The following is a 14,833-nucleotide window of genomic DNA, read 5'->3' as shown; positions in this document are numbered from 1 at the left end:
TAGCGGGGAGTGATCTTGAATAACTTCACTGAGAATGGGTCAGTGGGAGACAGCCCTGTCAGGAAGACAAGGCGTGGCAGGGGGATACAGGAGGAGGCAAGAACCTGCCTGTAACAAATGGCACCCTAACAGACCTGTTCCAGCGTGAGGTGGCAATAGCAAGAGCATCATCCAGTCCTACTGATGCCCAGTTTCGTACAGGGCCTCAGAGCCAGCACCTGTGCTGGGACAGGTGGCCAGTCAGCAGCCACATGCCTGTGTGTGTGTGTGGGGGGGGGCACATTTTCTGCCCCAGCTATTTCTTTGTACCTATTTCTGGTAGTAAACCCCCTGCCCCCACCTTCCCCTCTGGCCACGTTACTTACTATCCCCTTCATCCTCACTGAGCCCTGTCCAAAGCTTTAAACAAAAGCATGCAGATCTGAGCAGCCTGGACATCTAGGCTTGTAAAGAGGTCTGCTCTCCACCTCCACTGGGTAAATCTAATACTGGATACTGGCAGTCCAGGAGCTATCAGTCAAGCATGCTCTTGGCATGATCTCTCTCCTCTTTAAAGCAAATGCTGCCTCTTCATAACAGTATGTCCAGTCCATTTCATTCTCAGGTTATGTTTTCAAATCACTGTTTTGCTACAGAACAGCATCCCTATTGTTTTAAGGCATAACAGAAATCGGGGACGTAGCATGCCAAGGACAGCTCTGAGATACATTTTGAGGAATTAACGGCTGATTTTACAATGGATTTTCCCCCGTTTCATGCTTTTGCATTAGTGACTAGCATCTGTTTCCTGTTAAAGTTGCTGTTCATTAATGGAATGCTGATGTCACTGTTCATTAACAAAATCTGTTTTCTCCATTACAGATAGCCATGAACGCAAGGGAAAAATACTTCTAAGTTGCCAGAAAATATTTCCTACAGATCCGATCAGTAGGAAACATGAATGCCACAACGAAAGGCCTCAGTTCTTTCTCAGCTCCCTTTTTCTGCTTTACTGTCTGCGGAAGCTTGTCTGGTGCTAAAGAGCTTTTTTTAAGGGGGGAGGGGAGGAACGCACTTGCATTAAACTAAAATAAATAAACTACTGGGGAAGCTAGCATGCAAAATAAAGATGATCTAATAAAGATGATTTCTTATTCCATATGTCTTAAGTGCCTGGTAAAATAGTAGAAACTTAGCAGGGTAGAAATTTGAGATCTTGGGATTTTGTTTTTTTTTTGATGCAGTTAGAGTCACAGGTCTGTGAAAAATAACTAGATAACAAGAGGAACAATTTATGGGAAAGACAACAATGAATGCATACTCTTAATGCCGTTTATTGAAGGCTGCTATATATGGGCTGCAAAAATCTGGACTACCACTAGTAAGCACTAAACAGTTAAGGTTTTTGGCATCTCCTTGCTGCCGTTTAGTGGTTATAAAGACTTTTGTAGCTCAGATATGGTAGTCGTACTATATCAAAATATATCTGGGGGGGGGGGGAAGACCATTTAAAAGCCCTAATCACAAAAGGTTTAAATAATTAGTTTTTATTTTTAAAAAAACCATACAAATTTGGGTGACAATGGGTGCATTTACAATGAGGTGTTTAAATGCTTTAAATGGATGTTTCTAGAAAAGCATATAAAATAAAATATTTTTTAAAAAAACAGCACCAACACAAGGGAGGGGCATGTTCCGTAGGAAATTTCCCATTGACAATGTGTGGGGTTCACTGATATTCAAGATATCAGGTAACACACTTACAGATGCTTACCTCTACTTCCCAGAACTTTAATGTGAATTTCAAAAAAATATTACAGCATCTGCTAACATGCACTCCTGCTTCAGTGGGCTGGGCCATTTAAAATGCTTAAAACAGTGTTGTCCAAACTTGGCCACTTTAAGATGAGTGGACTTCAACTCTGGGAGTGGACTTCAACAATTCTGTTGAAGTCCACTCATCTTAAAGTGGCCAAGTTTGGACAACACTGGCTTAAAATATCCCACAGTAATTGTACACAGTTTGCAGCAAATGATTTGGCTGTTTTGTTCCAATAAGATAATCATTTAGCTCTGGAGATGGTGAATTCACTTACTGTCTGTAAGTATTTCAGAAGTGAATTTTCAGTGCAATTCTACATATAGGTACTGAAGACTTTCAGAATTCATTAGATTGATTTATTTAGGACTTCAGTTTCAGTTACTAGCTGGTTCGGACTTTAGGACAAGGTCCATAACTCTCCAGTTTGCTAATCTCTAATTTGGCTTTGTAAATTTTTGGAATATGAAAATATGAAAAAAAATCATAGGTGCTAAGAGTACAGCTCTCTTCATATATACTTTGAATCCTTAATTAAATTTGAACTCCTGTGCAACAGACTATACCAATATAAGCAACTTATTGAAGTACTGAATTTAGTTAAGAGAATTGTATTCAAACAATATGAAGTATAAAACGTGGACAGCATTGAATCCAGAAGCTGGATTATTATAGGAAAATAATCTCTGGAAAGATGGTGAACCTGCAGCCATTACTAATTCTTCCACAGGGGTAATCAGTATTGACAGAGAAATGGCTGCATCATTCTTCTGGGCAAATGATGCTAGTAGAGATTTATCTTCACATATAGTAGTATAAGAAGGTATTTTATATTCAGCAAGATCCTTAGTCTGTCTAGCCCCTTCCTCAGCAATAGGCCGGTCAATAAAAACAAAAAAGTCTGACATTTTACAGTGTGTAGGCAAAAAGAAATGTTTTGCTTTGCCTCAGACAGAAAGCAAGATTGGCACCAATCTCATATTCCTTGGGAGGGCACACTAAATTTGTGCCATCATGCCCTGTCTCTTAGAAGTGGGCCATGTATTCCCACAGTGATGGCACCTGGAGAAGGACATCTTCTCTGAAGCTCTTCAAGCACAACCAGAATGACACACAAGGAAATGCTCCTGAGTTACATCTGTTGCCAAGTCCAAAAGTTGTCAGAACTAGCTCTTGACTGTTTCTTACACACGGAGATCCTTGATACTGATACAGATACTGATGAAGATGCCTCATGCTAACTACCTAAAATTGTAAACTAACTATCTAAAATTGTAAACTGGCTTTGTATTCATCTTGTGGGTAATTAGGCATTGTGATGCTAAAAGTACAATCCACCATTGTGCTGGCCCTATTTTGAATGGGACCTTTAGTAGATCTTGTGCAAGTTGAGTGATTAGATATAATCTAAGACAGCACCCTTAACTCTTGTGCAAGATGCCATTCTGGAAGACATGATGACATATGTGTGCTACATTAATAGTAAAGTTATAGGAGCCCTGCCTTCTCCTGCCATACTCATTCCTTTCAACCTCCTACACACCCAAGCAGGCAGGAGTTTCTTCTGTGTTCTTCATAGCTTTTTATTCCACTTGGTACAAAATATAATGTATCTCTAAGCCCATTTTCCACCAACCACATCAGTTGGTTACTGAAGGGATTGTTCCATTATGCTATGGTGTTTTCCCCATATTGTGTCATGAGTTTTACAAAATTCCCCCTTCCCAACAAAACCCCACTGAAAAAAATATGGGGAAAATAGCCCATTATCATATGGGAATGTGAGATACAATTCTGCAGTGTAAGATTACATTCACATGTAATGCACATCCGAGGATCAACACTAGGCAAATCTGAACTGTGATATATTGTGGCATAATGAAGCATTTATTCATATCAGCCATTACTGCCTACATTTAGCTACAATTCTGAATTCAGTTTATTCAGTGGTATTTCTCTGAAATATTCTGTGGTTTGTGAGTGTGGTAATTGTCTGTGGGGAGTTTGGCTGTTTTGGCTGTATTAAGTCTTTTGTAGGTTTCCCCACCTAACACCGTGTTGCCCATTTTCAGCAACTGTACCACCGAAATTCAGCTACACAAAGAGGCTCTGAGGCCCATAAAACAAAGCTAACAGAACACCAGGTCCAGGGACACATTTAGATCTGAGGCCACAGCTGTCCATCCCATTCTAGATCTTTCCAAAATCTGCTTAACCTAACAGTGGGTCCCATTTTCTATAGTTTAGTAATAGCTCTGTGATCAGCAATCGGTACTTGCTCTGTGATGTGCTCAGTTCTTGAATGAAGCCCAGATGATGGGAGTAACCCAAGTATCAATTATCATAGATGTTTTCAGGGTTCATATGCAGATGGATTTGTTTTATTATGCACACTGAATAGCTACAATGTAGAGCAACCTCCCCCAACTTGCTACCCTCTACTACAGTGTTCCTTAACCTTCACAACTTTAATATGGGTGGACTTCAACTCCCAGAATTCCCCAGCCAGCAACTGGTTAGGGAATTCTAACAGTTGAAGTCCACCCATCTTAAAGTTTCCAAGGTTGAGAAACACTGCTCTAAAACACTGTTCTTTCAGGTGCTTGGCAATTGGCATGTATTTACAATGGTTGCAGCATCCTGGGGTCATGTGATCAGCATTTGTGACCTTCCCAGGGGGCTTCTGAGAAGCAAAGTCAATGGGGGAAGCCGGATTCACTTAACGACCATGCGATTCACTTAATGACTGCAGCAAAAAAGGTTGTAAAATTGGATGCAACTCACTTAATGACCACATCGCTTAGCAACTAAAGTTCCAGTCCCAATTGTGGTTGTAAATCGAGGACTATCTGTATTTCTGACTTGATGCAATCTAAAATCTCCTTGTTCTCGATTTTTGCTCTCCAAGGTACATGCAGTAGCTGTCTCCAAACCTATAATTCAAGGGAATCTAGTTTTCTTCCATCCACTTTTTTATTGTCCACTTTTCACAACTGTAAGTAGTTACAGGAAAAACAACAGCGTTTACTATTTTGCATTTGGTATTAAGGCTGTGGTCCATGGTTTTCCAGATCTTCTCCAAGTGATATTCTGCTGAATTTCAAGTCCAGTGTCTCCTATTCAGCCAACTAAGGAAAATAAACTTTGGACTGATTCAATTTCTTCATTGTCAGTTTTTATCTTAATATCATCAATGTTTAGATGCAATCCATTTTTTTCACTTTCTACCTTGACTTTTAAGATAAGGACTTTATATCTTTTTTATATTCTGCCAGTAGAGAGGTGTCATCTTAGATTGTTAATGTTTCTGCTGCCAATTTTTATTTCAATTTCCAATTAATCTAAATTGTCTCTGTATATAAACTGAATAGAAAAGGTGATAAAGTACAGTCCTGCCATACGCCTTTTCCATTCTTGAACTAGCCTATATCTCCATAAGTTGTTCTGACAGTGGTTTTTTGGTTGTTTTACAACGATTTTATTAACTGAATCAAGTGTTCTGGAATGTACATTTCCCTCAGGTACTTCCATAGTTTGTCATGTTCAATGCAGTTTAAAACTTCACTATAGTATATAAAATTTAAATATACATCCTTTTCAAATCAATGCGGTTGTTCCGTGATCCAGTGAACATTTGCAAGGTGGTCTCTTCCACTTCTAAACCCAGGCTGTATTGTACATCAAGCAGCTATTTTTCCATGGTTGGGCCCAATGTTGTTTTATGATGTTCAAGCAAGTTTTGCTGGCATGTGATATCAAGGCTACAGAGCCATATAGGAGCAGTCACTCTTCTTTAAGATTGGGATGAACACTGACCTTTCCCAGTCTTTTGGCCATTCATTGGGGTCCCATATTTTTTGACTTGCTTTGTAATTGACGCTGTTTGTATTGTTCTGATGGCCCAGAGCATTTTCTTTTGGGCAGTTGTTTCAGTGCTACCTCCTTTTCTAATGTATCTGCTTTTCTTTCAGATTTCTGTTTGTTACATGGTTAAAAAAAGACTAGTTGTATACAATTCCTCAGTGTATTCCTGTCATCTATTTTTGATTTGCTTCTGATCATTCATTCCTTTCCCAACTCTGCTGCTACTGGTCCTTTGCATGCAGTGAATAGTCTATGGGTTTCTCAACCTTGGCAACTTTCAGATGGGTGGACTTCAGCTCCCAGAATTCCCCAGCCAGCAAGGCTGGGTAATTCTGGGGGTTGAGGTCCACCCATCTGAAAGTTGCCAAGGTTGAGAAACCCTGCAATAATGTATGAGTTTTCCTGATGAAGGCAAAAAGATCTCTAGTGTGTCCTTTTCAGTTTCTTTCCTCCATTTCTTTGCAGTGCTCATTTTAAGATTTTGTCTTTTTTAGCTTTATGTTGAAATTCTGCATTTAGTTGTCTTGCTTCATCTCTGTCACCCATGGCTTTAGCTTTCCTTCTCTGTTCAACAATTTTGATGTCTTCCTCTGACAGCCATTTGCTTATTTGCAGGCACTTTTTGTATGAGACATGACTCTGGGCTGTTTCACTGATTATGGTTTTCATTTCTTCCCGTAGTTCATCCACTGTTTTCCCATGAAATTAAATAAGTTGAATCTGTTTTTTACTTGGATTGCATATTGAGATGAAATTTTGTCGATATTGTATTTCCTGGGTGCTGTGGTTTTTTTTTTGGTTTTGCAGAAGTTGAATCTAAAACAGACTTTGGCTACAAGTAGTTGATGATCTGAGTCACAGTCTGCATCAGGTAAAGTTTTAACAGAGATGTTAAAACTTTACTTATGTTTTTCCATAGCTGACTGTATAAGATGTGATCAGTTTGGTTGTTGTACAGTCCATTTGGAGATGTCGTATCTACAGATATCTTTTAGGTTAAATAAACCATGTGTTGGTGATCCTCAGCTGATTTTCTTGATGGAACTGCACCAAGCTTTCTTCTAAACCAAATCTGTCAACCATTTCTGCTTCTTCTTTGTTTCCAATTTTGCTGTTGAAATCTTCCATGATGACTGTTATATTTGTTCTGGGTGGTTGTTGAAACCCTTCTTGAATGGCAGTCTAGAATTGTTTCATTCTTCCTTCAGATGCATCTGTTGGTGGTGCATAAATTAGGAAAATTGTGACATTCAGAGGTTGAGCTCGGACCTGAATAGCCATTAATCTGCCATTTAGTGCCTGGCAGCTTTCACCAGATTTGCTTGTTTGTTATCAGTGCTAATTCATCCCTTCTGATGTTGTCCTATCCAGAATAGTATCCTATAAACTCATCTGGCTGAAAGTAGCCATGTCCAGTTCAGTTGATCTACTTTGGCCTATTTTAGTCCTTCTCATTTCTTTCTTCAGATACTTTGGTCACCTAATGCGAAGAGAGGACTCTTTGGAAAAGACCCTGATGCTAGGAAAGATTGATGGCAAAAGGAGAAGAGGATGGCAGAGGATGAGATGGTTAGATAGCATCACTGAAGCAATGAGCATGAAACTGAGCAAACTCAGGGAGGCAGTGAAGGACAGGAAGGCCTGGCGCAATATGGTTCATGGGGTCACGAAGAGACTGAACAACAACATTTCTTTCTAGATGGTATCCAGCTTGTCATGGTTTGTTCTTCATAACTTCCATGTGCCAATCTTGTTAATTGTCTTCCAGTGCAGTCCGTTCATTTTATCATAGACTTCATCAGCACTCAGGATCCCTAAGGGGGTTTCCCGTTCCAAACCTTAATGTCTTAGTCTACCCACAGCAGGTCATTGTTCTCCCCCAGTAGCAAGTTTAATACTTTCTTTCCTGGACGTCCCACTTTCTGCTACTGTCTTTGACCTTTTCTTTGTGAACTTTTCCATTAAGGTTTTGTGATTGAGTACTGAGTAGGTCACCAGCTCTTTCTCCATCCCTCCCCTTTTATCCAGGCTTAGGACTGGCCTATAGATGAGTTACCATCTATACGGTTGAGTTTTGATATAACATCTCTGCAGTTGCATGGTAGTAATATCTGGTTCTGTGCTAAAGCTACTCCATGTTGGCAGCCCAGGACTCATTCTTGTAAATGTTTTCAGATTTGGACATTGTTGCCGACATATACCACCCTAAAATCTTCCCAAATGGTAGCAAGGCCAGCAGGGGCAAGTCTAGCTACTACAGGTACAATCACAAGATTAGTCCATATGCCCGCAAATGTCATCTCATGACTGTACCCACTATGTAACTAATCATTTCCATGAAATCATCGCTAAGATAAATGCGCTTTCCCAAAATAATGTTAAAATGATAACTATGGATTTGTTAAGGACAATGAAAGCATAAGATGACAATTGCTGAAATCTTGGATGTAGCTAACTGTCCGTCACCCATTAATTTCAAATGGCATTGTAAGTTTAGAGGGAAAAAAGCCAATATTCAGAAATACAAAACAACACAATGCTCCTGAATAATCCTATTAGAATGGGGATAATGCCATAGCAGATATTATGGGGGAAAACGGAAGCTTAAAATTTCCCTCCACTTGATACCATCTAGAGGGATGGGGACTACAATTGCCACAGTCCCAAGTATCACTGTAAAGGCTGCCCATCTCAAAGATGTCAAGCTGGGGAAAGCTGCTCAAGAAGACAGAGAAGGGCCCTCTTCTCAGAAATACTCATTCCATATAGGAGGAGGACCTCAACATTGCAGTAATTCTGATTTCAGTTAATTCTTTAGGGGGAAAAAATGACCAAAGGTTTTGAGACATGCACTTCCAGTCTCATAGACTCAGCCTACATCATCAACTGCATGAACCCTGATTCTCAGTTGGTAAATGCAAGGATTTAGAGAAGAACATGACAACCATGGCACCAAATAGCCACAAAAAGCAATCTGCATATAAGGTAATCAGGCTTATGGAAACCCACAGGAGCGGTTTTCATTCCTGGTTGTTCCATACCATGGCTCATGGAATGACTGTGTTCACACTTGTGCTATCTCATAATATGGTTTATTTAGTTTTCACTTAATAAACACCGACATTGAGTTTGGTAAATCATGGCTTATGGTTCAACAACTCTATGCATCTACTTATGGTGCTGGGTCAGCATAGCAGGCTCTAAACTTCATTGGTCTTTAAGCCTCACTAAAGGACTAGGATTAGTGATGCAATTGCTCCCTCTGCTGGCAAGCAAAGACCAATAAGAATCCTCATCCCTGTAAGGCAATGTTGTCCAAACTTGGCCACTTTAAGATGAGTGGACTTCAACTCCCAGAATTCTGGGAGTTGAAGTCCACTCATCTTAAAGTGGCCAAGTTTGGACAACACTGCTGTAAGGGCTCTGTCCATTTACTTTGGCAACTTGCAAATAAAATCCTGTTGTATGCCTAGAACCCCGCCCCCACGCTCTCTCCTCCTCCCCCCTCTGTAATTTATCTTCTTTGTGCCACATTAAAAGTGAATTCACCCACAACTCTACTCAAAGTGTGAGAAGGACTTCCGAATATTCAAATGATGCGCGTGGCCCATTTGGATCCTGATGGAAAGCTTACTGTGCTAGGCATGCCCACTCAGAAATAACCTCCTTTTCTACCATTCAAGGGTTGAATCCCTAGCTATTTCAGAAGAATTGCCCACCTACAGGAACACGGTCAGCCCCATAGATATATCAAGAAAGTAACTATCTTATCATGCCGTATTGAGCAACTTACTATTCCACAGTTACAGTTGGACAAATGAAACTACAACATTGGTAGTGATAAAAAAGATACCAGATTTCTCAGTCATCCGGGTTGTTTTCAGAAAAGGGAAACCTTAAGGCCATTTCTGTAGAACAGCCGGTGCCCTCCAGATGTGTTGGGGCTACGATTTTCATGTTCCCCCAATAGCATAGCAAGAATGAATTATAGGTTAGGATTTGTAGGGTCATCATATCTGAAGGGCACAGGATCGATGGAAGACTGCTGTTGAGCTTCTTTATACCATCCTATAATTTGTTCTGTGACACAACTGATGTCTGTGCCTCCCTCCCAAACAAAATGAGCTGAAACCAAAACTTAGCAGTTACTTACACCCAGCAGGAGTGTCTTAAATTAAGGAAGTATTTTAAATCTCAACTGACAGGCTAAGATAATAAACAGCAGAATGACGTGGTGTATTACAAAAGGAAACTGCACCCATTTAGCACAGCATTTAGAAAGCTTTGGAGGTGTGTGGGCACTCACCATGAGTCAATTCTTGCCACCTAAGGAAAGCAGACATTCTTGCATAATTCAAAACAGCTTTGCAGCAAAAATGTGCAACTCTGTTGTTTGGTACTGTAATGGCCCATCAGTAATAGCACATTTCAGGAGCTTATCAGCCATGTCTTCCAGACCAATCCTGGTAGAAAGCATCTGTTTCCCAAGTTCCATTGCTAATATTTTATACTGCATCCTTTATGTCTTCAGTTGGCCATCTGGCTGGCCATCTGACATTCACAAGAAAGATAGCTGTGCATTTGTGTGATCTAAAATGGAGCGTACAATTCTGAGCCAAGAGATACAGATGTCTCTTCTCCACAACTGGAGAACAGCTAGGACAAGATGCATCTGATATGGTACAAAGCTTCCACTTGATTAATAGGTGCAGTCACCTAAATACAGAGCTAACAGGACTCTTTCTCTCCACTGTTCCTTATTCAGCTTGCTCAGGTTCATGAAGAAGGGGACATATTTAAAATAGCAGGTAAGAAGACAAGCTGTCCTTCCTTTCCTTAGTTTATAGAATTCCAATGAATGAAATTCCAGCTTGTGGTGGGCCTTGTCCATGAACATTACACGTGACAATCTGCTGAACGTGTCCTAGACCGCTCCCCCAATTCTTTTCCATCACTATCAACCTTACTATCTGTGGCTGCAGTCCACATGCACCTTCACATAGTACCCTCAGCCAATCAGTCCTCAGCCTGAGCTAACCAATATCTGAACACAAAACTTGCTAACTACTGTTGTTTTGTTCTGATCCTGTAAGTGCTCCAGGGTATATTAAGCCAGGTGTTCCCCCAACCCTTCTCAAAAACAAAGCTTTCAAAATTGTTAACTCCCAAACACATGCAGAACAACTCCTGTGATTTTTGCAGATTACATTGCCAGTATGTAGCATGACTTTTCTCTAGGTTGGGTGAAAGTGGCAGGGTGCCCAAGTGATTGCAAAACATCACCCCCCCCCATTTGATTAGTGCCCCCCCATCCCTGTTGGCCTTTCCTAAGGCCTTGAAAACTTGGCTTTATGTCTGATCCTGGGGCCTTGGATGTGGGTTAGAGCTCCTCTCCTGGTTGTGTGGATGATAGGTTAGATTATGCTATGTGTTTTTATTTGTATTTGTTTTTTATATTGTGTAATTTATTTGTTTTACTGTAAACTACCTAGGGTCACGTAAAAGTGAAATGAGTGGCTATATAAAGTGAATGGATGAATAAATAAATAAAAGCCCACCTCTATTGTTTGGAATTGCAAATTGACCTACTTGAAGGGAAAAATAAAAAACTTGGTTGTTTTCAGGAATGAGGAAAATGGAGGGTCTCTCTGTCTCTCCCACCCAGGTGTTTTGCTACAGGTCCCAACCAGGCTGTGGAGAGCCCTGTACAATCATTGTATCATATCACAAGATGGATTGTTCAGATGTGTGGTAGACCGCAATGCTGAGAGATGTGGAAATGTTCTCCTCTTCAGCCTTCTACAGGCAAACCATGTCAACTCCTTTTTGCAGGAAAGCTGATTTTCACAGTTGAGGGGCTTTGAAACAGCTCTCTTGAATTTCTTATTTAGGAAGGTAACTTACTTACTGGCCTGACCCTGATCAGATGAGCTAACGAAAGCCTAGCCGCCAGGTAGTCCAGGTAATGTATGGATGAACTGATTTCCTCAATTAGCCAACCAAGATCACCTGGGAAATCCTGTTCTGAGTTACAGTTAGTAGAATTTATGACACCATTATTCTTTTGTCTTCTCTACCTTTATCTTTCTTTTCTTTAGAGTGCATCAAGAGAAGCCATTTGTCCTGTAATTGCTCTGATGGCATTATTCATGGAATTTTACTGGGAAACCAAGTATTGTTATACTGTTAAAAGATATAAATATACCTTTTCTGCCCACTGCTACTCTCATATGAAGCAGAAACAACAGGAAAAATTGCAGAAAGACTTTTGATTGTACTGCTAAGAGCTCTTTGTCTGGAAGAATTTAGAGGTCACCACAAAATCAGGTGTTAATTAGTTCTAGGGCAAAGGGAATCAAGAACACTTATATTCTTGAATGTGCAGTACATTAACATACAGTTTATTTTAGAAGTACTGTACCCAAACTGATTAAAGCAATTCATCAATCAACAGAAAATAAATGGCAAATCAAGAACTATTTAAAGTTGTCCTCAAATCTGAACCTGATTTTGGGGGCAAGGGTGGTGACAGCATACTGGAGACAAAGATGGCTGGTTGCCTCATGGAGGTCTTTCTTAGGACCCTCACAGAGGTAGCTGTTGGTATCTTCTGCCACTGTTGGAAAGAGATTTGTTAGAACTGATGAACCTTTGATCCAAATTCTGCAGAGGTCAGAATCCCAATGTTCTGTATTTCTGCAGCTAGACAGTTAAATGTTAACATTGGTTCCCAGGTTGTTGCTGAAAGCAACAATTTCTCTTGACTCAACCGAGTGGGGTCAGCTGAATGTGCTAATTACATGCCTAGAGTTTGTAGCAAGATCAGATTCCTCTTGGAAAGGCTGCTTGTGAAACCATCCCTGGCTACATCTCTTGTGTTCATCCCTTAGGGCAGAAACTACTGCAGATGGTAGAGCGCATCTTTTCCTCAGTTCTCCTTCTAACTATGAGGAAACAGCTCTTTCGTCCTACACGCCTGCTTCTCGTTCTTCCAGATAAGTTCTCTTGTAGCCTCATCTCAACAAATATGCTTATTAAGTAGTCTGATCTATTTTACTGAAAACTATTCCAAGTAAGGCATAGGTAAGGATGCAGTTGGTGTGCTTTACAATCCTTATATTCTCCTCCTCTCCTTCTCTGATCTGGTTTGACAGCTGAGGCACCACTTGGAGACAAGCCTTTTATCATGAAAATGCCTTGCTTTGTTCATAGATTTTATAGGGATTTCAGTGACTGGGTTCTGTTTGTAATGCAACTAGTGCTCCAGGGCATTTTTCTTTGTCAAAGAACAGCCATTAAGGAAGAAAGGATGGAATCATACCACAATGCTTTTTCATGATAATGCTAGGAGCTTTCCAACTGTAAACAGACCTGGGTTCACCCAGAACTAGTTTTCATTGCCTCTGAAGGCCAGATGATACATACAAGCACCCTTCTGAAACCCCAATGCATCTTTCCAGTCATCAAACTAGAATAGCTCCAGGGCATGCACGTTGCAGAAGTTAAAAGGGAAAAAGTAGGGTACCGGGAATATGATTCTTAGCTGACTGTCAGATTTCTCAACATTGCAATTTCTTTCAGACAGGCTAATTGACACCTAGATTCAGAAAACAATATACTATTTGATTTCAGCCTACTTCAGCTCACTCCACAGAAGAGTTCTTAAGAATTGCATAACTGAAAGCATTCCATTCAAGGATATTTTTTAATATAAAAAGGCGACATTATATCTTAGTTTGGCATGTATGAATAAGATGGAGGAAACTCCATTAGGCTATCATTTAAATATGGATTCATTTTCCAGAGGAAGTATATTCATAATACAGTACAAAAATTTGAGTAAGTTCCTTTTCCATCATTTGTTTGTACCCTTTAGTTTTGCCTTGATCATTTCTTTACTTCACCTCTCTTAAATCAGAAAGAATTTTACACAAAATGATAAATACCAAGGCGTAACCAAATAGAGCAATTAATTATTTCCCCTAAGTCAGCTTCAGATATTTGCCTAAGTGCTATCAAGAAACTGAATTTTTATTCCATTGGTAATGCAATTTGTTCCATGAAAATAAACTTCCTACTGTCATTTCCTATTGGGTTGTTTCAGATTGTTTTTGATTTTAATAATAAACAAAAACAGTCTTTTTTTTTTTTGCTAATTCATATCATGGGAACTCCACATACATTGTATTTTAGTATTATGAATCCTTATACCTGCCATGAAAAAGCATGTTCAAGCATGGAATGCTTCATTCTTAGAGGTAGGTTTTCTACATTAAATTAACATGCTATGTCCTATATCAAATTAACGTGCTAGCTGGCTTTTTAAAATAACACATATAAGATTGCTAGATCCCCTACTACTTCAAGCAGAAATTGGGCAGAAATCCCATCCCCATCAAGAAAAAACAAAGATCCCAGGCCCAGAAAATTAGTAGTTCTGGGTACTCAAGATGCTTCTAAGTTTTCTAAAATTGAGCAACTCCAACTCACCATGGAATCTACTCCAGTTTCAATAAATGATCTGTTGCCTTTCTATAATATTGTGCAACTTTGTAGGTGTTAAACAAGACTACAGATAATCCACTCCCAAAAGATTCTTACTGCAATTCAAGAGTAACTCCAAAATATATGAAACATTTTTGAGGTACTTCCTGATTGTAAATATATTAAGACTAGGACATGGATATGAGGAGTGAATAAACCTTGTTAAACACTTAGGAAAATGATTATGTGTGGGCAACAAAAGCTACAGAAAAAAATGGAATTGCTACCCCTTGCTATGAGAGACAGTGGATTTAGAATTCAGCTGCACAGATCTCATCAAACAAAGCCATGGTTTGTTTTAACAAAGGTTTGTTGAACCAGCTGTAATGATTGAGTTCACCCATCCCACTAAGAAAATCCATTTATGGAGCTCCACAGCTGATTTTCCTTGGCCTGAAAGAGCGCCCAATGAAAGCATTAGAAGAAATAGTCAGAGGTTAGAAAGCATGCTGCCATACGATGCAAGTGCAATAACTGTAAAGAACAGCTCAGCTCAGCTCATTTTTTTTCATATCCAAACCAGACCAACAAGTTTTAGGAGGGACATGGGAATGTCAGAGTTGGCAGCTTTTCAACTTGCCTCACCTTGATGTAATACTGGGCTGAGGAAAAATATTTGCTGGATTT

Source organism: Python bivittatus, unplaced genomic scaffold, assembly GCF_059951505.1.
Source record: "Python bivittatus isolate LINGU-HERP-01145 unplaced genomic scaffold, Pbiv_v1 ctg000080_np1212, whole genome shotgun sequence".
NCBI lineage: Eukaryota > Metazoa > Chordata > Lepidosauria > Squamata > Pythonidae > Python > Python bivittatus.
This window is presented reverse-complemented; position numbering follows the sequence as displayed.